General features: G+C 35.3%; 1 protein-coding gene and 1 non-coding gene across 2 annotated transcripts in view; one reads left to right on the top strand and one right to left on the bottom strand.

The window, feature by feature from the left end:
* LUZP2 (leucine zipper protein 2) overlaps nucleotides 1-23,369 on the top strand; it is a 459,433-nt gene that overhangs the window by 409,575 nt on the left and 26,489 nt on the right. The window lies entirely within an intron of this gene.
* LOC113265143 (small nucleolar RNA SNORA9) lies at nucleotides 13,195-13,327 on the bottom strand. The gene has a single exon (XR_003319934.1). It is a non-coding gene; the product is annotated as a small nucleolar RNA SNORA9 (small nucleolar RNA).

Raw genomic sequence — 23,369 nt, forward strand, 5'->3', positions numbered from 1 at the left:
AAGATGATTCAACACCTACAAGTCAGTAAATGATCTAAGAATCATATGATCATCTCAACCGATGCAGAAAAAGCATTTGACAAAATTCAATATCCCTTTATGATAAAAAGTCTCCACAAACTGGGTAGAAAGGGAATGCACTTCAACATAATACAGACCACATATGACACGTCCTCAGCTAACATCATACTCAACTGTGAAAAGCCAAAATCAGAAGCAAGGTTGTTCACTCAGAATTGGATGTCCTAGGCAGAATCATTAGCAAGAAAAAGAAATAAAACGCATCTGGGAAAGAAAGAAGAAAATCTCTGTTTGTAGATGATATGATCTTATAAATAGAAAACTCTAAAGACTCCAACGGTCAGAATTAATAACTTCAGCGAACTTGCTGGAAGGTACTTGTGAGCCTTCTGTTTTGATCTGCCACATCTTGTTGATTCAGAAGATACTACCTACAGAATGTGCACTGCTGAGGTAAATTTATAAGATAACTTTTTTGAAATGGTTCAGCAACATTCTCTGTAGAGACAATTAATATTGTTAAAATTACTATCTGGTTGACAGAATTCACCTTACTATCCAAATCTATCTATAGATTCAATGTAATCTCTGTCAGAATTCCAGTGGCATTTTTTACAGAAATAGAAAACAGCAAACCTAGAATTTGTATGGAACCACAAAAGATCCCCAATAGCCAAAGCAATCCTGAGAAAGAACAAAATTGGAGGCATCACACTCACTGATTTCTAACTATATTACAAAGCTATAGTAGTCAAAGCATATAGTAGTGGCATAGAAACAGATGTGTAGATCAATGGAATAGAATAGAGAGCCCAAAAGGAAAAAAAAAAACACACACACACACAAAACCCCCAGCCATTTTTTATTCAGGTAAACCTGAATTCAGTTGTCTGCTCTGTTACTTCCTAAGTGACTTAATCTTTCGCAAGTGCTTTGACATCTTTAAGAATCTGTTATCTCAAAGAACAATCTGTTATCTCATACAATACAATAATAATACTAACTTTGTAGGGTGGTTAGGGAAGACAGCATGAGGCGATGCATTTACAGCACACTCATAAATATTCAATTAATGTTAGTTTCTTATAAGTAGGTAGATAAGAGGGTATCAGTTGAGTCTCTCTTTCCATTATATGCAAAAATTAAAGTTTCCGATGCTTGTGGAAGCATTTCAATGATAGCACTAAATGGACATATGGTTGATGGTTTAATTCACAACAGTAAACTCCTGAGGACCTGGGGTATATTTTCATTATTTTAGTTCCTCTAAAGCTCGCCATAATACCTTGTAACTAACAGTAAATGTTTGATAAATGAAGAAACTAATGAATAAATTAATGAATGAGGAATCTGAGAGAAGGAATAGTTCCTCATTAGCCAAATTACAATGTATTCATGAACCACTATATCTCTCTTAAAACTTCTTCACACCCGTAGAATCATTCTATCATGGAGAGTAAACATATTCATTTTTGTGACAGCAACTGCTGTGAATTTCCATATTAAACACATGCTCTTTTCATACTTAATCATTAGTCATGTGTGTATTGTGAATTTCAGTATCCGTGATGGGAACAGCCTTGCCTCAATCCAACCTACTACTCTTAATAGTTATCCCCCTTAAGGCTAGACTAGAGTCAATGAAAAGTGAGCATGGGGTTCAGGCTATTTCATTTCCAGTATCATATGTAAAATACTCTAATTTTATTTTAAAACAAAATATAAAAGCTGTGAATATTCTTGAATGTCTTTTTCATGGATGATGATAAAACTACCATGTTTAAGTTATCCAAGACACACCAGTGTTTAGTTTTCCAAAATAACCTTATGTTTATTATCCAGACTTTAATTAAAATACAGAATGTGCCACGTGATCTCATTAAATCCCTGAGAACTTTTAATTTTGCCGCTGCTCATTCTCCATGGCTTAATTTACCATTGGACTCTAATCCATTCAGGAATCAAACATATAAAGGAGAACCTTTCCCACTACCTGGGGCACATGCTCTCAAAGGATGGAGATAACAGGGAGTTTCCCAAAATGCTTATGTGAAGACCCAAGGGGCAGCATTTCCAATCGTTTCCTACAAAGTTGATCATTTGTAAAACCAGCATTCATCTTATTTCCATGGATTAGGGATGCAATTTCCAATTATATTAGGATGAGCATCCCTCTATGCATGCCGGCCTGCTTTTCTGCGCACTTAAGAAATCCTGATTGACATTTTCCCAGGTCTCTCACTTGGGCAAAAGATAATATCCTCCTATTCTCTGAATGTTTGTGAGTCCCTGACCTGAATAATAAGATAGTATAAATAATACTACTACTTTCAGGGCTCCTGGGTGACTGTTGGTTAAATGTCTGCTTTTGGCTCAGGTCAAGATCCCAGGGTCCTGGGATCAAGCCCCACATCAGGCTTCCTGTTCAGTGGGGAGTCTTCTTGTCCCTCTCCCTCTGTTCCTGCTCGTGCTCTCTTTCTTGCTCACTGTCTCTCAAATAAATAAGATCATTTTAAAAAAATAAAGTCATTTGAAAAAATAATACCGACGCTTTCATTATTACCTGCTGCCCATAATACTGTTTTCAGATGAGTGATATGAACTCCTTCCTGCCAACCTCCCCACACAGTTGTCCACCTATGCCTAAATCCGCCACACACGTTAGACATTATAAACATTGGACTTCCCATCTAGAGCCATTCTTTACAACTGGGAAGGTGTCTCTCTCTCCCTGAAGCATCAGTTCTCACTTCCTCCTCATCCCTCCTGCTGTTGCTGCTAAAGCCCCAGCAATAGCCCAGCAAAATTCCAAATTGCATTATACCACTATCGACACAGTTGAAAGCATGCCCTTGGTCTCATTAAGCTATTACTTGAACCATGTTAAAAACAGACCTTCTCTGGCTTCTCCATATGCTTAATGTTTTGTTGGCATGAAATAGATAAAATGTTTAATTTTCAACTTTAAAATGTGTAAAATACATTTAATAAGACTATGTCTGAATTCTGAGTTTCTTTCTTTTCTTTCTTTTTTTTTTACTTTTAGCCATTTGTTAATGCTTTGAGATAAACTAATATTTTGAACATGTATATGGTATCAATTCTTTGTCATGTTTATATTCTTACAGACATAAGGCCACTCGTCATTTTTAATACCAACTACTTTTTAAAAATATTAATTATTTTTATTATAAAACGTTATTATTATAAAACATATGCTTAGGGGTGCATGGGTGCATGGGTGGCTCAGTCGGTTAAGTGTCTGACTTCAGACATGATCTCAGAATCCTGGGATCAAACCCCATATCAGGCTCCCTGCTCAGCAGGGAGTCTGCTTCTGCCTCTCCCTCTGCCCCTCCCACCATTCGTGCTCTCTCTCAAATAAGTAAATAAAATATTTTTTTTTAAAGTATGCTTATTTGTCATGGACAAATTTAGAAAATAATGGTAATAGTAGTTGTCATTTGTTGAGTTGTGCTGTACCCATATGAACATATTTAATCCTCACAAAACTCTAGAAGGAGGAAATATTATTATCCTCATTCTTTTAATTTTTTTTCATTTGGAAAAATTTTAGATTTAAAAAAATACATTACAAAGATAGTACAGGGAGTTCCTGTATACCCGCCACTCAACTTTCCTTAATGTTAACATCTTCCATAGCTATGGTCATTTATCAAAATTAAGAAATTAGCATTGTGATATCATTACCAAACTACAGACCTTACTTGAGTTTCACCAGTCTTTCTACCAACGTCCTTTTTTACATTTCAGGGTACCATATTACATTTTTATTTTTATTTTTATTTTTTTTTAAAGATTTCATTTATTTATTTGACAGAGATAGAGACAGCCAGCGAGAGAGGGAACACAAGCAGGGGGAGTGGGTGAGGAAGAAGCAGGCTCATAGCAGAGGAGCCTGATGTGGGGCTCGATCCCACAACACCGGGATCACGCCCTGAGCTGAAGGCAGATGCTTAACCGCTGTGCCACGCAGGCGCCCCCATATTACATTTTTAGACATCATGTCTCATTAGTCTCCTCTGGTTTATGACAGCTTTTCAGTCTTTGTGTTTCATAACCTTGACACTTTAGAAGTCACGGTCAAATATTTTGTAGAAGATCCATCCCCTAAAGCAGGGCTGTCTGACGGGTTTTCACGCTCGGGCTATGGATTTGTGTAAATAATCTCACAAGGTTGTGGTGCTCTTCTTAGCATTATATCAGGTACATGACATTGCTGGTGATGTTAATCCTCATCACTTGCTTAAGATGGTACCTGCCAGATTTCTCCACAAAGGTAGCGCTTGTCCTTTGCCGTACTTTATTCTTTGGAAATGAATCATTAAGTTTAGCCTACACTCAAGGGAAAGGTAGTTAAGTTTCACCTGTTACAGAAAGGAATGTCTATGTGTATATTATTTAGAATTCTTCAGTAAGGAGTATTTGTCCTCCCCCCCCCCATTTATTTATTCATTCAGTCATTTATTTATATCAGAACAGACTCATAGATATTTATTTTAGATTTTAGGTTATAATCCGGTACTATCATTATTTTTTTTCCTTCAAATAGACTTCATTTTTCAGAGCAGTTTCAGGTTCTAGCAAAATTTAGCAGAAATACAGAGTTCCCATATACTCTTTGTCCCCCCAACCCACCCCCACACACAACCTCCTCCACTGTTAACACTTCTCACTAGAGCGGCACATTTGTTGTAATTGATGAACCTACATGAACACCTCATTATTATCACCCAGAGCCCACCCTCTACTTTAGGCTTCTTGGTGGTGTAAATTCTATGTATTTTGACAATTGTGTAATGACGTGTATCCACCATCATACAGAATATATCCTCATCTTTCATATGAGCAAAATGAATTACAGAGATATTAGGTTGCTCGGAAAAAGTAATACATTGGCTGACATTGTATGAATGAAATAATAACATCTTATTAAAATTCATTGTAAATTTTATTTGAATTATTTTATATATCATTTCCTTGTAGATGTACACTATAATTGATTCATGTGTCTCCTCCTATCTGTTTTAACTTTTTTCCATTTGTCCATTTTAGTAAATATATAAGTGACATTTAGATAAAGATCTGTCTTGTACTCTACCATAAGAATAGAGTATGTAAAGACAGAAATCCTGCTTGTTCATTTTTACATCCCCCTTCTTCATTCATCCCTCTATTCGATAGCATTTAATGTAGTGCCTAGCACCAATACAGTAGGTGATAAATGATTGTTCACTGAATGAATGATTATCTAATAAGTTATTGAGCTTAAGGTTTTGTCAGGCACACCTTTGAAGCTGATATTATAGAGACCTGATTTCTGAGGCTTCTTGTAGCCACTCTCGGAAGGAAGAAATATGAGCAGAAGGGCATGTTGTTTTGATTGGGTGTCACATACTTAACCTCCTGAAAAATGACTTAAGACTTTCACATCCTGGAATGTGTTTTCATAGAATATTATTTAAAGTCTCATAATATTTTGGGGGACTTCATAAGTTCCACCTGTGTTAACAGCCATCTGTGAACTGCATCAAGCATGTAATCAAGGTTCCAGACCCTTTTGAAAATCCACTGTGTTCTGAAGTCTAACATTTTTATATATAAAAACGGGAATGGTTCCATAGTAGCCTTAATATGACGGACACAAAAGACCAACAAAAGACCTTCACTTTGGAGAAAATTACTTTGTCTAATACCACATACTCTGTTCATGCAACTAAAGTCATTTTCGGAGAATTTTTTAAAAGAAAGGTCCAAGAATGAACATCTACCAATTGTGATTTCCTAATAAAGTATGATCATTCATCTCCCCATTTTTAACTGACCGCATTTTCCTCCAGAAAAACCAGCTATTCCCTGCCTATTTTTAGGCACTCTCATTTTCTGGACCTAAATATCAGGTTTTTTGAACAAAATTCCATTTCCCACCCCCTTCTTCTTCTTCGAAGTTAGCTCTATGCCCTGTGTGGGGTTTGAACTCAGGACCCCAAGATCAAGAGTCGCATGTTCTACCAGCAGAGTCAGCCAGTCACTCCAAAATTCCATTCTTTTTGATTTGAGGAATCCTTTTTATTGCAGCACTATATAACAATTTATTTATGCTTCACTAATTACATCTTTTTTTTTTTTCCTGTTGCCATCTCTACAGAGTTATTTTCCCGGTGTTGGTTTATATACCTATAAATGGATTCTGCTATTATCAAATGCTTGCGTTTTGATGCTACATTTAATCACCTGCAGATATTATTATCTCCTCTGCTGCTCCAGTACAACCATTATCTCTTAAGTATATGAATACTTTGAATTCTTGGAAGCCTTCCATATCTTTATGATATATTGGGGTCCCCTGAACAAATAATTTCTCTTGGGGTCTAATTTAATAACTTTTTTAATAATTTTATTAATTGGACTCTACCATCTACAACTGGTGAAATATGTAATAGGCCTATGGTAGTGTATAGCCGAAAGAATAAATCAGAAAGTTATTAAATTAGAACTGCTGTAGCCATCTTGTAATTATGTAGTAGTGTTCTGAAAACAGCAAGCAGAAAGATGGAAAATGACTGGATCCTGGCAACATCCTGGATTACAGAATTAACCAACTCTAGAACTCCTCTATATTAGGATTTCTTATGTGAGATAACAACTCTTAGTGTTTAGGCTGTTTTTAGTTGGGGATTATATAATTTACAATTAAGTGATTTTTAACTGATAGTCTTCAGTATGGTAAAGGAGAAAGATAATTGAACATATTAGAAATGAAAACTAGCATTATCAATGAAAAAAAAATCTTATGGAAAGACAGAGGTGAAGAAAAATGTGATCTTCCATGGGAGAATTTGGAAAGATTCAGTAGTGCATGTTATACTCCAAGTGTGTTTCAAGGGTAAGTGGAAATTTATCAGGAAAAGGATTTGGGGGAAAGTAGAAGTAACCGTGGGCTGAGGAACAGAGGAGGGGACTGTTAGGAATAATGCAAGACCTAAAAACACTGTGCAGACACACATGTGTATGCATGTTCACACATGTGAACGAGAGAAAAAAGAGAAGGAGGGAGTGTTTGAGATGGTGAGTGGTGAGTTTTGGAGTATTGACAAGGAGAACAGTTACTGTGTAACAGGCGCATATAGAAAGAGAGGCAGAAGAGAGGTTTGGTAGGAGCTTCTGTTTTCAGTCCCAGGAATTGTTGTGTTAACCTGAATGTCGAATTGAGTCAACAGAGGAAGATCAATCAACATGATCGCCTTCAGCTTTGTCTTTCACCACATTGCACTGTGAGCATTTTGGAGGATGCAGTAGAGGAGATAGAGGGCATCTATGTGGAGTCAGAGGGGGAAGAAAACTGTAACTATACAAAATGTGGATGCCTCTGTGGGTAGAGCTAAAAGTCAAAGTTGGGAGAGAATTAGGCAGACAGTAATGAGACACCCACACCCATGCCTACCACTCCCAACTGTATTTTTCATCACTTCTTATCTTTCCTCAGGCATATTGCTTTCTTTAGGTTCCTTAAAGTTAGAAAGTTTTCTTATTCCTCAATTTTGTACCTATTTTTCTCCCTCATTCAGAAGGCTCTGCCTGGCCTCCTCACCCAGGGAACTGCTCATCCTTCAGGTCTTGTTTTCAATGCTACTTCTTCAGGAAAATTTACCTGACCTTCCCAGTGGGTCAGCTTACTCTATTGTGTGCTATACCCTCAAAGCAATTGAAAAATCTTTCATGGTAGTTATCCAAATTGTACTTAATTAACTTTTTGTGAGATTACCTATTTTAATGCAATTCTCCTAGCAGACTGGGTGCTCCTTGAACACAGGGATTGTGTCTGTTTTGTATTCTGCCATATTCTCGCCACATCTAAGTCACCCAGGAAGTAGTTTTTGAATGAATGAACAAATAAATGGATGGCATACATAGTACCACCCTAAAGAGGAAGGGTGTGTATTTTTATTAAAATGAGATGAAAGGGAACATATTTGAAAATTTGGTAGTAAAGATTCAGATTATGCATTGGAATTGATTTATTGAAGTTTCATAATTATAAACCATTTAATGTCTGGAGATGAATTGTTGCATTGTGAATATTATTCTTCCTAATATGCTTCAGAAGTGCTGTGTTTGGAAAATGGCATATAAATAATGTAGGTAAAAACAATGTAAGTTTATTGACTTAAAATGTCCATTTTTTCTTAATTAAATTTTACAGTGGTCCAGTATTAGGATTCACTGCGATTAAGGAGTGAGTATTTGAATGAGCTCTACCATTTTCCTACCTGTCAAATCCAGGCAAATTTCTTTAAAAAAAAAGAAAAAAGATTTATTTATTTATTTGTTTGTTTATTTATTTATTTATTTGAGAGAGAGAGAGAGCTGGAGGGGCAGAGGGAAAGGGAGAGAGAATCTTAAGTGAGCCCTGCACTGAGCACAGAGCCGGATGCGGGCCTAAGTCTCAGGACCATGAGATCACAACCAAGAAATCAAGAGTCAGATGCCCAACCAACTATACCACCCAGGGACCCCATGGGCAAATTTCTTAAACTCTGAATTGAGTTTCCTCATTTTGAAAAGGTAGCATGATTATTTGCTGAAATACAATGCACATATTAACTTACATTTTTCTGTCTTATGCAAGGGCTCTATAAATAAAAACTATTAGTTATCTCTCTTCTCCCAACAAAAAGAAAAATAAAAGCAAACTCCATGTCTTTAAAATTACTTTAATTATTTCAATTTTTTAAGCCAGTAAAAGTCCTTACTCCCACTTTAATTAACCTCATTGTTTCAGGGTTTTTTTTTTTTTAATTTTATTTATTTAACAGAGAGAGGGAGCGAGTGCACAAGCAGGGGAGCAGGAGAGGGAGAAGCAGGCTCCCCACTGAGCAGGGATCCCGATGCGGGGCTCAATCCCAGGACCCTGGGATCATGACCTGAGCTGAAGGCAGTTGCCTAACCAACTGAGCCACCCAGGAGCCCCTCACATTGTAATCAAACATATCCATGTACTCTTCTAGTCCATTTGCAAACAGTCTTCATTATGCATATGGGCCACACACATCCATATATTTAATATCAATCAGGTTACTGAGTTATTCTGTGACCTTAAAATTATCAGCAATACCATAGGATATAAGGAATGCATTTTCTAAATATTCCTAGACAATTATTAGTATAAGAGAATAAATTATTATTAAATGATTCTTTCTGATGTAAACAAGGATTTATGTCATTTTGAAATATTAATAATCATTACTGTAATTAGTAATTAGTAATTCAGTTTAATGCAGCAAATTTCATATTCAAAACACTTTGGAAACACAAATATTCTATCTCATAATTAATTTAGAATAATTCTACTTGAATAAATAATGTAAGCTATTTACATTATTATTACCTCATAATTTTTTACCAAATTCATATTACTTAGAAATGAAGTTTAGAAATACCCATGAAGCCATATTTTTTCAATCTTCATAGCTGTTTTTCTTTTAATATATATATAATATGGTAACTGAATTGTGTGGCAAGGACTGATGTTACAAGCACCAGTTCTATGAGTAATCAGGTCTAAAATTTGCTGAGACATTAAAAATTATTTAGATACCATCCAAGTTCTTCATTACCTAGTGGATATAGTCTAAACTCCTAAATCTGGAGGTTACACTTTTCCATATTGAAACTTTCTCCGTGGAGCATATTCATGTACTTTTTTAAATTCCCACAGACCACATTCTGTTTTAGAACTCTTTTCATTTTATCTTTGCTGAAATATAAATCCTCTTCTCCAGTTTCTCTTTCCCTCATGTCAAACTCCAATCCTGTGACAGTGTTGAGTCTAATTTTTAGCCTCAATTTCTCCATCATATTTCTGAAAAATTTTTTGACTAGAATTAATCTTGCTCTTACAATATTTTATAATTTTATCATTTTTTTCTTATTTTAGAAACAGTCTGTGCTATTTCAAGGAAAAAACAAAACAGCAAAATAAGTAAATAAATAAATAAAACATAAAACAATCCCATAATACCCCCAACTAGGAAAAAAAAATACCTCACATATTTTCTCTCATAAACTTTGTTTTGCACATATTATACGTACTTTTATACATTTTCACTAACAGGAAGATACTGTGCATGCTCTTTTGTGTACCATTTTAACAAAGCATGAACCATTTCCATGTCAATAGGTCTATTTTGTAACTGACATAACATTTAATTATTTTATGTTTTTACCTAAATTATGTACAAAATAGTAAAACAAACACACATAAGTCCACCAACCAACATAAAAAGAGAATTGGAGCATTATCAGTATTACTGACATTAGCTGTGTATTTTAAAGCAAAAATTTTGCTGCTTTAGTGTAAAATGGTAGTTCACTCAAGTCTCATTTTGCATTTTCTTGATTGCTGATGAGGTAGAGATATCTTTTCCTAATGGAACACAAAATTTGTTTTTCTCATTATGAGGCATGACTATATCTTTCCCCTTCTTTTCTTAAATTTTGTCAATTATTTATTTATAAGGATCCTTTATATATTCTAGATATCAGTCCTTTGACTTACAAATAACTATTTTTAGTTCCTGTGTGTGGTGTGGTTTTTTTCATTTTTTTATTGTCTTTTTTTTAAATTTCATTATGTTATGTTAGTCTCCATATAGTACATCATTAGTTTTTGATGTAGTGTTCCATGATTCATTTTTGCATATAACACCCAGTGCTCCATGCAGTATGTGCCCTCCTTAATACCCATCACCAGGCTAGCCCATCCCCCCACCCCCCTCCTCTCTGACACCCTCAGTTTGTTTCCCAGAGTCCATAGTCTCTCGTGGTTCATTCCTACTTCTGTTTACTCCCCCTTCATTCTTCACTTCCTTCTCCTACCAATCTCCCTGCTATTTCTTATGTTCCACAAATGAGTGAAACCATATAGTAATTGTCTTTCTCTGCTTGAGTTATTTCACTTAGCATTATCTCCTCCAGTCCCGTCCATGTTGCTGCAAGTGTTGGGTAATCGTTCTTTCTGTTGGCTGAGTAATATTCCATTGTATATATGGACCACATCTTCTTAATCCAGTCATCTGTTGAAGGGCATCTCGGCTCCTTCCACAATTTGGCTGTTGTGGACAATGCTGCTATGAACATTGGGGTGCATATGGCCCTTCTCTTCACTACATCTGTATCTTTGGGGTAAATACCCAGTAGTGCAATTGCTGGATCATAGGGTAGATCAATTTTTAACTTTTTAAGGGACCTCCACACTGTTTTCCAGAGTGGCTGTACCAACTTGCATTCCCACCAACAATGCAGGAGGAATCCCCTTTCTCCACATCCTCTCCAACAATTGTTGTTTCTTGCCTTGTCTATTTTTGCCATTCTAACTGGCGTAAGGGGGTATCTCGGTGTGGTTTTAATTTGAATTTCCCTGATGGCTAATGATGTTGAACATTTTTTCATGTGTCTGTTAGCCATTTGTATGTCTTCATTGGAAAAGTGTCTGTTGATATCTTCTGCTCATTTTTTTATTTGATTATTTGTTTCTCATGTATTTTTTATGATGTGCCTTTTAATAAAAAGGACTAAATTTCCATGTAGTCAAATCCACCTATCAATTTATGCTATGATTAGTGCTTATTGCCTTTTTTATTTAAAAAAGTTTCCTGTCCTGAAGTCATAAAACTGCTCTTCTATATTTCTTCCAAATATTTTACAGATTGTTTTCTCTACATTATTGAGTCCACATACAATTGTTTTCGTGTGATTTAGATAGGCAAATTAAATCAGATCATTGATTTTCTCAGTAATTGCTAAATAATGCACGTTTATCCAGTAACTTGCTAGATGATATCCAGTTTCCTCATTTTTATTTCAGTAAGTTTTGCAAAGTTGTATTTTTCTAGAAATTTGCCAGTTTCATATGTGATTTAAAATGGATTCAAAGTTGTATTTTTCTAAAAATTTGCCAGTTTCATATGTGCTTTAAAATGGATTGGCTTTAGGGGTGCCTGGGTGACTCTGTTGGTTAAACATCCCGCTCTTGGTTTTGGCTCCAATGGATCATGGTCTTGGGGTTGTGAGATGAAGCTCCATGCTGTACATGGGGCCTGGTTAGGATTTTCTCTCTCTCTGTCCCCACCACACACACTCTCTCTCTTAAAAAAAAAAAAAAAGGAAGAAAGAAAGAAAGAAAGAAAGAAAGAAAGAAAGAAAGAAAGAAAGAAAGAAAGAAAGAAAGAAAGAAAAAGAAAAAAATATAATATAAAATAATAAAATGGTGTTTTTGGTATTGTTGCTAGATCTTTTAAAATTTTGCTGTAATATAATTATACCAAATTTCTCATTCCAAATAGTTTATTTATGCCTACCGATATTTCTTCAAAGTTGTCTATTAATATTTCTTAAAGAATTCTTTCTTTCTGCTTAAGCTTTCTTTTCTAGTTTTGTTTTTTACTTCCACAGTTGTTCCTCCTCTCTTTCTTATTGGCATTTTCCTCCTTTATTTGGGTAATTTGCAGACTTTTTAAGTGTTTCATCCTTTTTTCTCTTTTTATGCTTTAGAATTATACATTTTCCTACAAAGGGTTGCCTTTGCTCTACTCCAAACACTTAAAATAGAGCATTTTTATTAGAAATCCAACTTAAGAATTTTTTAAAGGTACATTATGATTTCGTCTTAGGTGTATGAGTCATTTATAAATATATATTTTTTTATTTAGAAATAGATTGTGGATTTTGTTAGGTTACAGGGCAAATGAGAACTAAGGATGCATACAGAAATGAAGTTGCGAATTAGCTGATTTTAAAGTGGGGAGATTAACCTAGATTATCTATATGGGCCCAAAGTAAAACAAGACCTTAAAAGTGGGCAAGAAGAGCAAAAGGAGGGAGTTGTGACCAAGGAAGACACAGAGAGATATAGATTTGCTGAGTTTGAAGACAGAGGATGGGAACTAAGGCTGAAGGACATGAGTGGGCTCTAGCAGCTGGAAAAAGAAGACTGTATCCTTCTGTAGAACCTCCAGAAATTAACACAGTCCTGTTGAAACCTTAATTTTATTTATTTTATTTTTTAAAAATTTATTTAACTTAATCTAACCATATGTGGCAAGTGGTTACCACATGAGAGAGTACAGATCTTGACAACACCCAGCACACCAGATATGGAAGAAAACAATCATAACCTTGCTCTGGATGGAATAGGGCAAGGCCTCAAACCATTTCAAAATGTTCTTTCAAGCACTGCAGGAATGCACGGGGGCACCCCAGACCCAAGCATGCTGGGGGCTTGCAGGAAACCTTGATTTTAATTCATTGAGACCATGTCAAACATCTGGCCAATAGAATTTTAAGATACTAGCCTTGCTTTATTCCACTCAGTGTGTTGTAATTTGTCACAGAAGCAGTAGGAAACTAATAAACTAGTATTGCACCAAACTTAGTAACATTATGACTTGGGACAAATGATTTAGCTACTGTCTGAGTTTTAATTTTCTTCTCTGCAAAAATGGGGATTCCAATACACCTTTTTTCTTCTTCATAATTTACCACGTTGACATGAAGATATATCATAAAATTGGCATATAACTTTATTCTAATATTTCCTCTCCTGGAAATGTTATTAGTTGTTGTATCTTTTTTCACTCCCTTAGAATCACATAGATGTTACCATACCTACCTCTGTCTTCAGGAGGTATTTGTAAAGGAAGAAGTGACAGATGGGGCCACTCGCACTGGTAGGACTCAGATTACAGAGTCAGAGGAGAAAGCAAATTGGGACAGAAGGAGCAAATTGAACAAAAGCACAGAGAAGATAGTGTGTGACTTGTTCAGAAGATATGAAACACCCCAAGGTTGCTGCAAAGGGTCCTGTCAAACAAAATAATTTTTAATAATTGGAATAGTATGTATTTATAGAATTTATCACAGACAACTTCTGCTCACGTTAGACCAACAGGAGACTTGGGCGCGCTCCAGGATTTGTTTTTGTTAAGAAGCCAGTCAGCTCTGTTTGTTTTTAGGGAATGATTTGTTGACTCTTATTTAGAGATAACTCTATTATACAGACTCCCACAAGAGGGTCTGTGTTTCCTCTTAGCAATCCTCTAACTTTGGTAAACAATCTGAGACTGAAGAACTGGAGAAAAACAGAATGTCAGAAAGCTTTGGGCTTTCAAGTTAAAGCTGTTGTTCAGGAAATACCGTAAAAAATGGGAAATAATAAGAGGTAACAAAAGACAAGGATGTGTATTTTCTGCTGAAGTGTAACAGAAGGACTTTAGTAGAATTAGGAGCACAGGACCAGAAGGGCATTAACTGAGCTTTGAAAATTGTATGTTAGCTAATGATATATTTTATTTGTATTGTAGCATATTATTTTACCCTAAGAATAGAAAGGGAGGTAGAGCAAGGAGAAGCTTTGTCCTTTCAACTTTTTTTTTCTTTTTCTAACATTCTGAGTCCCCCAAAAATTGTTTTTAACTATCACCGCATACAGTCTTTCTGGTCACTCTCTTTGCCTCATTTTATATATATGTGAGCTAAAGTTTAAAAAGGGATGATTCTGGGAAAATTATGAGTGGATGGCATTCATACCACCTTTCCTGACGACTTCCATTTGTCAACAATCTATAAAATTATCAGACATTTTTACTGGACCAAACTTAATGAGTATGTAGAAAAGCAATGTATTTGGTAAATTTAATTTAACAAATACATATGGATATTTATATTCTTCAAATAGAGTGTAATTTTTGTCTTAATTTTTTTAAAAATTTTTTTCCTGAAGAAATTACTTGGTCACAAAGCAAACTTAAATGAAATTAAAGTATATTGTAGCAACTGGATTCTACAGAAAGAGTACTCTGTAGAGACCCCCTTTCTTTTTACCAGTAGCACAACTACAGAAACTAGATGCTTGGGGACAGTCATTAGATACTTTGAGGGTGAAGAGAGGACATATAGTAAGTGGTGATGAATTCTATCATCACTGTCTCTAATAGGGAGGTATTAAGATGGAGTTGGAAATACAAAGAAATCAGAATATTACAGCTTGGGTTAATCATTAGCTGTATCATCCAAAAGCATTTTGATTTTGGTGACTCAGTGAACATCTCAAAGTCTCAGGTTTTTTACCTCAGAGATAGAGCTAATAATACCTGCCTCACAGAGTTCAGGTGAGATACAGCATCAAGAGTTCTGTGATGTTTCTGTTCTTTTAAATAACATAAACATCTTCCTTTTGTCAATTTTGATGCTAGTTGTGAATAGTTGTAGAGTTGAAAGAGGCATTGTCTTTACCTTTAAAAAATTCATGATTTGGGGGCACCTGGGTGCCTCAGTTCGTTAAGCTTCCCACTCTTGATTTCCTCTCAGGTCATGATCCCAGCATTGTGAGATGGAGCCCCACATGGGGCTCCAAGTTGAACATGGAGCCTGCTTAAGATTCTCTTTCTCCTTCTCCTTCTGCTCCCTCCACCCCCACTCATGTCCATGCATGCATGCTCTCTCTCTCTCTCTCTCTCAAAAATAAAAAAAAGTTCATGATTTCATTTTTCTGTCAAGACCCTAGGAACTAAATTAAGTCAACAAAACAATTCCAATCATTTCATTCATGTTCATGGTCCTCATTACAAGGAAGATATAGACCATGGTTTGGTCTCTGGAGAAGCCAGTACATGTGTAGGCTTTGGCAGAATTCATTCCTACCAATAGTGGTCTTTGGTGCCCAACATTTCTCATTGTTTCAGTTCCTCAATATCCTTCTCCTGGTGTCTAGTTGCCAATGATACAACTCTATGTGTCTCATCTGTGTCCTCTCTTTAAGGCACCACTGTCTCCTCGTTATCTGTTGTCAGTTTTCTTAATACCATTGTTTCCTCTTTTTTCCAATTTTTTTTCATTTGTTCAGGTAGGAGAGTAAATGTAATCATTGTTGTTCAGTCTTGGTTAGAAATTAAATCTATCTCATTCTGTTTTAAGGCAATTAAATATTATATTTAAAGTGTTTACCAGTTGAAAGAAATATGTTGTGATATATGTTTATATATGTTTGCATATATATATATATATATGTATATATATATATATATATATATATATATATATATATATATATATATATATATTGTGTGTGTGTGTGTGTGTATTTGCACTTATCATTGCTGTGAGAATACTGTTTGTGAGCCCAGAATCAAAGCTATTTTTCCATGCCATTCACTTTCACATTCCCTGATTATTCTTCTGGATCTTTCTGCTGCTAAGGAAAGAACTTCACACATCACCTATTCCAATTTCCTCATGTGATATATTAAAAATACACAGAGTATATAAAAAATCAATTTAAATTAAAGAAAAGCCACATATGTAATATACATGCCTATGCTTTTTCCAACAGAACATGGAAATGACTAAGATATGCCGTTGATTCTGGAATTCTTTCTTTGACAAGTACACTGCTAAGGATGTTCATTTCATCCATTTACAAAGCAGTTTCTTTAATAGTTTTTATGTTAAAGACAGATTCTCAGTACTATTTGAAAGGTTCAGGCTTTGGGATTTTTCATCAGAAAAGACAAGAGAGGGGCACTTGGGAGGCTCAGTTGGTTAAGCATCTGCCTTCAGCTCAGGTCATGATCCCAGGATCCTGGGATCCAGCCCCACATTTTACTGCTTGCTCAGTGGGAAGTCGGCTTCTCCCTCTCTCTCTGCTGCTTCCCCTGCTTGTGCTGTCCCTCTCACTCACTCTCTCTCAAATAAATAAATAAAATCTTAAAAAAAAAAAAAAGAAAGAAAGAAAAGAGAACCTTAGATATACTACTGAGGAAATTTAAAATTATTTTGCCTTGGAAAGAATTATGGAACATATTCAAGTGCTAGGAAAATGAGTATCTAACACATTTCTAAATTACTGCAAGAGATAGTTGTTTATTTCCCTGTGGTTACTGTAACAAATCACAAATACGTGATGGCTTAAAATAACAGAGATTTATTTTCTCACATGTTGAGAGACTTGAAGTCTGAAATCTCACAGTACCATACTCTCTCTGGGAGTTTTAGGGGAAAATACGTTCCATGCATGCCTCTTTCAATGTCTGGTGGTTGTGTGAACATTCCTAGGCTTGTGGCTGTATCCTTCTTGTCTCTATCCTCACCTTCACATTACGTTCTCTTCTGTGTGTATATGTGAAATCTCCCTCTGTCTTAGACACTCGCGAGGTATTTAGGGCCCATCCATATAATTCTGGGTGGTATGGCTGAACTGTGTCCCCCTAAAACTCACATGTTGAAGCTTTAACTGTATTTGAAGAAGGTGCCTTTAAGGAAGTAATTCAGGATTTAAGGTCCTAAGGTTGGAGCCTTGATCTGGTAAGATTATAAGAAGAGACTCCACAGCTTGCTCTCTCTCTCTGCCATGTGAGAACACACTTAAAAGGCAGCAGTCTCCAAGTAAAGAAGAGAACCTTCACCAAACACCGAACCCTGCTAAATCTGATCTGGGAATTTTCAGCCTCAGGAATTATGTGAAAATATTCTGTTCTTTAAGCCACCCAGTCTATGATATTTTGTTATGGCGGCCTAATTGGACTAAGACACCGAGTAATTTCCTCTTCCCAAGGTCCGTAATTTCATCACATCCTTTACCATATAAGATAATATTTACTCTTTCGCCATAGGACATAACATATATTTCTGTGGAGCCTCCATTGTACACCAGATAGCCTGCTAAGTAGACGCTCTGTTATTGTTATTGTTTTTGTTTTTATCTGAAGAAAACAGTTTATTTTCGACCTGTAATTCAAAAACTTAAAAACATGGAAGTTTATGATGGAAAATAAATATAATTTCAATGATATGTCACCATCTACATTGCTGCTTTGTACCCATTTCCTTTTTGGCTTTTCAATTTTTTTATTGAGATATCATTGACGCATAACATCATATTAGTTTCAGGTATACAACATAATGATTTGATACTTGTATATATTGCAAAAGGATCACTGCAATAATTTCTAGTTAATATCCATCACCATACATAGTTACAAATTTTCTTTTTGTGATGAGATCTTTGAAGATCTGTTCTCTTAGCAACTTTCAAATTATGCAATGCAGTATTACTAACTGTAGTCACCATGCTGTACATGAAATCCTCATAACTTGTTTGTTTTATAACTGAAGATGTATACCTTTAAATGTATACCCCTTCACCCATTTTGCCCACTACCTAGTCCCTACCTCCAGCAATCGCCAGTCTGTTCCCTGTATCTATGAGATTATTTCTTGGTTTTATTTTTTGTCTTTTGCTTTTAGTGAGAACATAGTGTTTGTCTTTTTCTGTGACTTACTTTACTTAACAACAAAAATCTCAAGGTCCAACCACGTTTTTGAAAATGTCAAAATTTCATCCCATTTATGGCTGAATAATATTGTATGTATCTGATAATATTATATTTGCATCTTTATCCATTCATCCATAGTTGGACGCTTAATTTGTTTCTATGTCTTGGCTATTGTAAATAATGCTGCAGTGAACATGGGGATGCATATATCTTTTCAAGTTAGTGTTTTTGTTTTCTTCAGAGAAATACCCAGATGTGGAATTGCTGGAACATATGGTAGTTCTATTTTTAGTTTTTTGAGAAAACTTCATACTGCTTTCCATAATGACTACACCAATTTACATTCCTACCAACAGTGCAGGGGGGGGTGTGCCCTTTTCTCCACGTTCTCACCAACACCTGTTATTTCTTATCTTTTTTATAATAGCCATTCTAACAAGTGTGATGTGATACCTCATTGTGGTTTTGGTTTGCATTTTGGTGATAATTAGTGATGTTGAGCATCTTTTCAAGTATCTGTTGGCTATCTATATATGATTTTAATGTATTTTTTCCCATTCAGTACATGGTCTTTTCATTTTGGTAATGGTTCCCTTTGCTGTGAAGAGGTTTTTTAGTTTGACGTAATCTCATTTATTTTTGCTTTTGTTGCTTTTGCTTTTGATGTCATATCATCTCCAAGACCAATGTCAAGGAGCTTACCACCTACAGTTTCTTCAAGGAATTTTATAGTCTCAATTCTTATATTCCAGATTTTAAGCCATTTTGAGTTAATTTTTGTGTATGGTGTAAGATAGCAGTCCAGTTTTATTCTTTTGCATGTGGCTGTCCAGTTTCCCCACCACCATTTATTGAAGAGACTGTCCTTTCCCCATTGTATATTCTTAGCATCTGTATCATAAATTAATTGAACTATATGTGCAAGTATATTCTGAGCTCTCTGTTCCATTGATCCATTTGTCTGTTTTTGTACCAATACCATACTTTTTAGATTACTATAGTTAATTTAATAGTTTGAAATCAGGGAGCCTGTTGCCTTCAGGTTTGTTCTTTGTCAAGATTGTGTTGGCTCTATGGGGTCTTTTGTGGTTCCACGTGAATTTTAGGATTTCGTAGTCTATTTCTGTGAAAAATGCCATTAGAATTTTGATAAAGATTACATTGAATCTATAGATTTCTTTGGGTCAAATGGACATTTTAACAATATTGAGTCTTGCAGTTCATGAGTATGGAATATTTATTCATTTATTTGTGTCTTCTGCAATTTTTTTTATTAATGTCTTCTAGTTTTCAGTGTACAGGTCTTTTATCTCCTTGTTTATTTCTAAGCATTTTGTACTTTTTAATGCCATTGTAATTGGGATTAATTTCTTAATTTCTCTTTCTTTTTTTTTTTTAAGATTTTATTTCATTTGACAGAGAGAGAGCACAAGCGGGGAAGTGGCAGGCAGAGGGAGAGGGAGAAGCAGGCTCCCCTCTGAGCAGGGAACCCAATGCAGGGCTTGATCCCAGGACCCTGGGATCGTGACCTGAGCCGAACCAACTGAGCCACCCAGGCCACCCTGTTTAGATGTTCTTGACCTAATTTAGCAAAGCGGCAGAAAACAGAGACCCACCAAAATGATATAAATTTTCCAAGTCCCCAATTTATGGCTAATCCAGAATCTGAATCCTCATTTCTTTAACTCTAAAAATACATTATCTTTCTCTGAAGTCAGTTCCCATTCTGTATTAATTCATCATATTCAACAAAGCTTCTTTCCACAAGGAGCATCTCACTAATGGCAAAAGCCTTTTTAAGGATTACATGTATTATATTTAAATGTAAGCAGTTCTTCAATTAAATACTAGATTTTTGTATTTGAAGTGATACTTTTTATACTTTGTTGCTCACACTGGTGAAGCAATGTATCATTTCCTCCAGTTGTTGAAAGTAATATATGTAAATTTTTTTCCTGAAGCAAAATGGAGATAACTTCAGTATCGATATAGAGACTGGCAAACCAGGTACCCCAATTTATTAATATGTGAGCACAAGGGTAGCCTTGGCAAACTTATGGACGAGAAAAGTTACACTGTCATTCTTTTCTCTCTGCTTTTTGTGAACTTAATATTTAATGAAGCTCTTTTTATCATCTGTCCAAAGTAGCAAAAGCCCACAAAATCAGATAGAAAGGTAGGTAGATAGGTAGGTAAATAGATGATTGATAGATAGGTAGGTAGATAATAGATAGATGATAGATAGATAGATAGATAGATAGATAGATAGATAGATAGATAGATAGATGATAGATAGATAAAACCTTTTGTTTTGGACATATTCCTTGTCTCAGCCTTACCACCAAAATCTGGGAGCATTTTCACAAATGTACAGTACTTGCATGAAAAAAAAAATCAAACATAAAATTTATTAATAAGCTACATATTTATATTTTTAGGAAGATATTGAATATCTACCCTAAAATGTAATTTCCATCATTGGTGAGCCTGTTATTATTCTTTTGAGCTTCTCTTGCTGGGTTAGGTTTCTCTCCTATTAGTTTCCATGGTAAACCTCTACCTGAGCCCTTATGTTATGCTATCAGTTTTATTTTATTGATTTGACTCCCTGTATCATCCAGGTTTCTGTGATTACATGCCACCAACACTGAGCCTTACCAGATTAAATGAAGGGGCTTCATTGATAAAACATCAGGAGCTCATAGTACCAAGAAAAAGATAGAAGTAACACATCTGGGAATGGGAAGAAACAAAAGCTGCTTCAGAAGACTGGACGTATGAACCATAAGGAGGGGTCTTATTGTAGAAACAACTTGGACGAGACACCCTACTGGAATTAATGTGCCTAACCATTTATGGCCTCCTGTTAATGTAATCAATATTCTAAGAATGGAGGTATCGTGACCTAACTTGGGTCATGAGCTGATATCTTGGATGGGTCATGGAATTTGATATATAAAACAGTACTTTGGAAACACCATACCATGAAAGAGGTAACCCTCCAGAATGAAATCAGGAGCTATTAGGAAGGTAGAAGATACGATGACAATTAATGAGGAGCAAATGGTAGCTCTTTGAGATCAAGAACTATGTTTTTAGGGTTTGATCTCAGTTCCAAACACACTACTTTCACAGAGTGGATGCACAATTAATGTTGACTCATGCTGCTAGAAGTAATTCAGGTTGTCATATTTTGGAAAGATTTCTCTAACCATAAATATATCCATTCCTCTTGATTTAGTTTGGTCCTTAATTCTTATTTCCCTGTAGTCCTAAGAAATATATCTTAAATAAATGATGAAAGGAAAAACAAAACTTACTGAATGCAAAAGTATGTACTAGCTTCAAAGGATACAATAATGAATAAGGCATGATATCTTTCCTTCATGGGTTCCCAGCTTAGAGAGTCAGACATTTAAATCAATGACTAGTGGGATATGAGCTATCTTGCAAGCTGGTACCAAGAAGACTGATATTCTTCACAATATTATAACCTGAAATTCAGAACCACCAAAGTGTCTAACTGAAATATACATTTTTGCAAGTTTGTTCTATGAAATATTATTTAGACATGTAAAGGATACTTATATCCTTACATTTATCTTTAGGTAGATAAAACATATATGTGTGTAAAAACAGAATTAAGTATGTCATGAGCTCTATAATTGTGACTCTGTAAATATGCATGAGGATACGAACAAAGACTGAAAGACAACATTGAGAAGTAAAAATAATTATTGCTAGAATGATGAATGAATTTTATATTTTAATTCCCTTTAACGCTATCATACAGTAAATTAATTTTCAAAGGTATGTTGAGACTATTTATTCAATGATTTAATTGTTCAACAGAAACAAAATACACTAAAATTACACCTTGCCTGTTAATGGGATTAACTCTATCTTTTTACAGTTGTGGTTCTTGCTGTGATTGCCAGGGGAGACTCTCCTTCACTATTAGCATTTATGTATCCCCCCCCCCCCACTTTTTAACCTCTTTCTTCAAACTATCTCTAATTTCATAGGAAGTCCGGTAGAGTTCAGCTAGATTAAATGGCTGTTTTGATTCATGTTACTGTATTTAACACTGCTATTAAATTGTGCCTATTTAAGAGTAGCAAGTGCTTTATACTCTCTATTAGAAATATACAAATAACCCTCTTGGCTACAAGCTTACCTTTCCTCCAGGTTTCTCTATTTCTATAGAATTTTTCAATTTTGTAGGTTCTAATCTTTGCTCTCAACAAAGAGCAATCTGTTTTCAATTGCCAGAATTAATTCTTTAGTTCAGCCTTTTACCGTCTACTTGATCGATGTTTATTGTTTCTTTTTTGATTTGCATGCCCTAATTTTCTTCTGTTCCGTTTTTGCCTTTATACTGCTGCTCTGTCACCCTAGCACCTAGCAGAGGCTCTAGCCATGTCCAATGCCTGCATTGAACTATCCAGTGGACTCTCATTTGGCTACCAAATTTAAATACATACTTTGCTGCTCAATTTTGGAATTGCCTTCCTACTTTGTAGCATTTTTCTCATGCTCACTCTACTGCTACCCTGTAAACCAACAGAAAAACAGCTGAATCTTCTTCCTTGTATCTTTGCTTATACTGTTCCCTTCACCTAGAATGCTCTCCCTCATTCTTTCCTTAATCACTCAGAGGCCTCTTTTAAAGCTTGCCCTTTCCATCATGCCTTTTATTATTATCCCAAGTGGATTTAACTTCCATTCTCTCCAAATATATATGATTTTGTTTGTGCCCTCTTTCATTAATCTGCTTTATCTTAGGGCTATTTATGTGAATAAAAATCAGACTGTATAAATTCTATGAAGACAAAAACAACACCTTTCTCATCTTTATTATCTACCGACAACATCTAATACAGAGTACTGGCTTATTCAAAGACATTTTGTTTTCCTGTTTAAATTTCTTATTCTTAACAGAGGATATAGAGGGGAGATCAGAAGATAAGGGTCTTAAGCAAGGAAGAACAGAAGAGA

This window comes from Ursus arctos, unplaced genomic scaffold (genome assembly GCF_023065955.2).
Source record: "Ursus arctos isolate Adak ecotype North America unplaced genomic scaffold, UrsArc2.0 scaffold_23, whole genome shotgun sequence".
NCBI lineage: Eukaryota > Metazoa > Chordata > Mammalia > Carnivora > Ursidae > Ursus > Ursus arctos.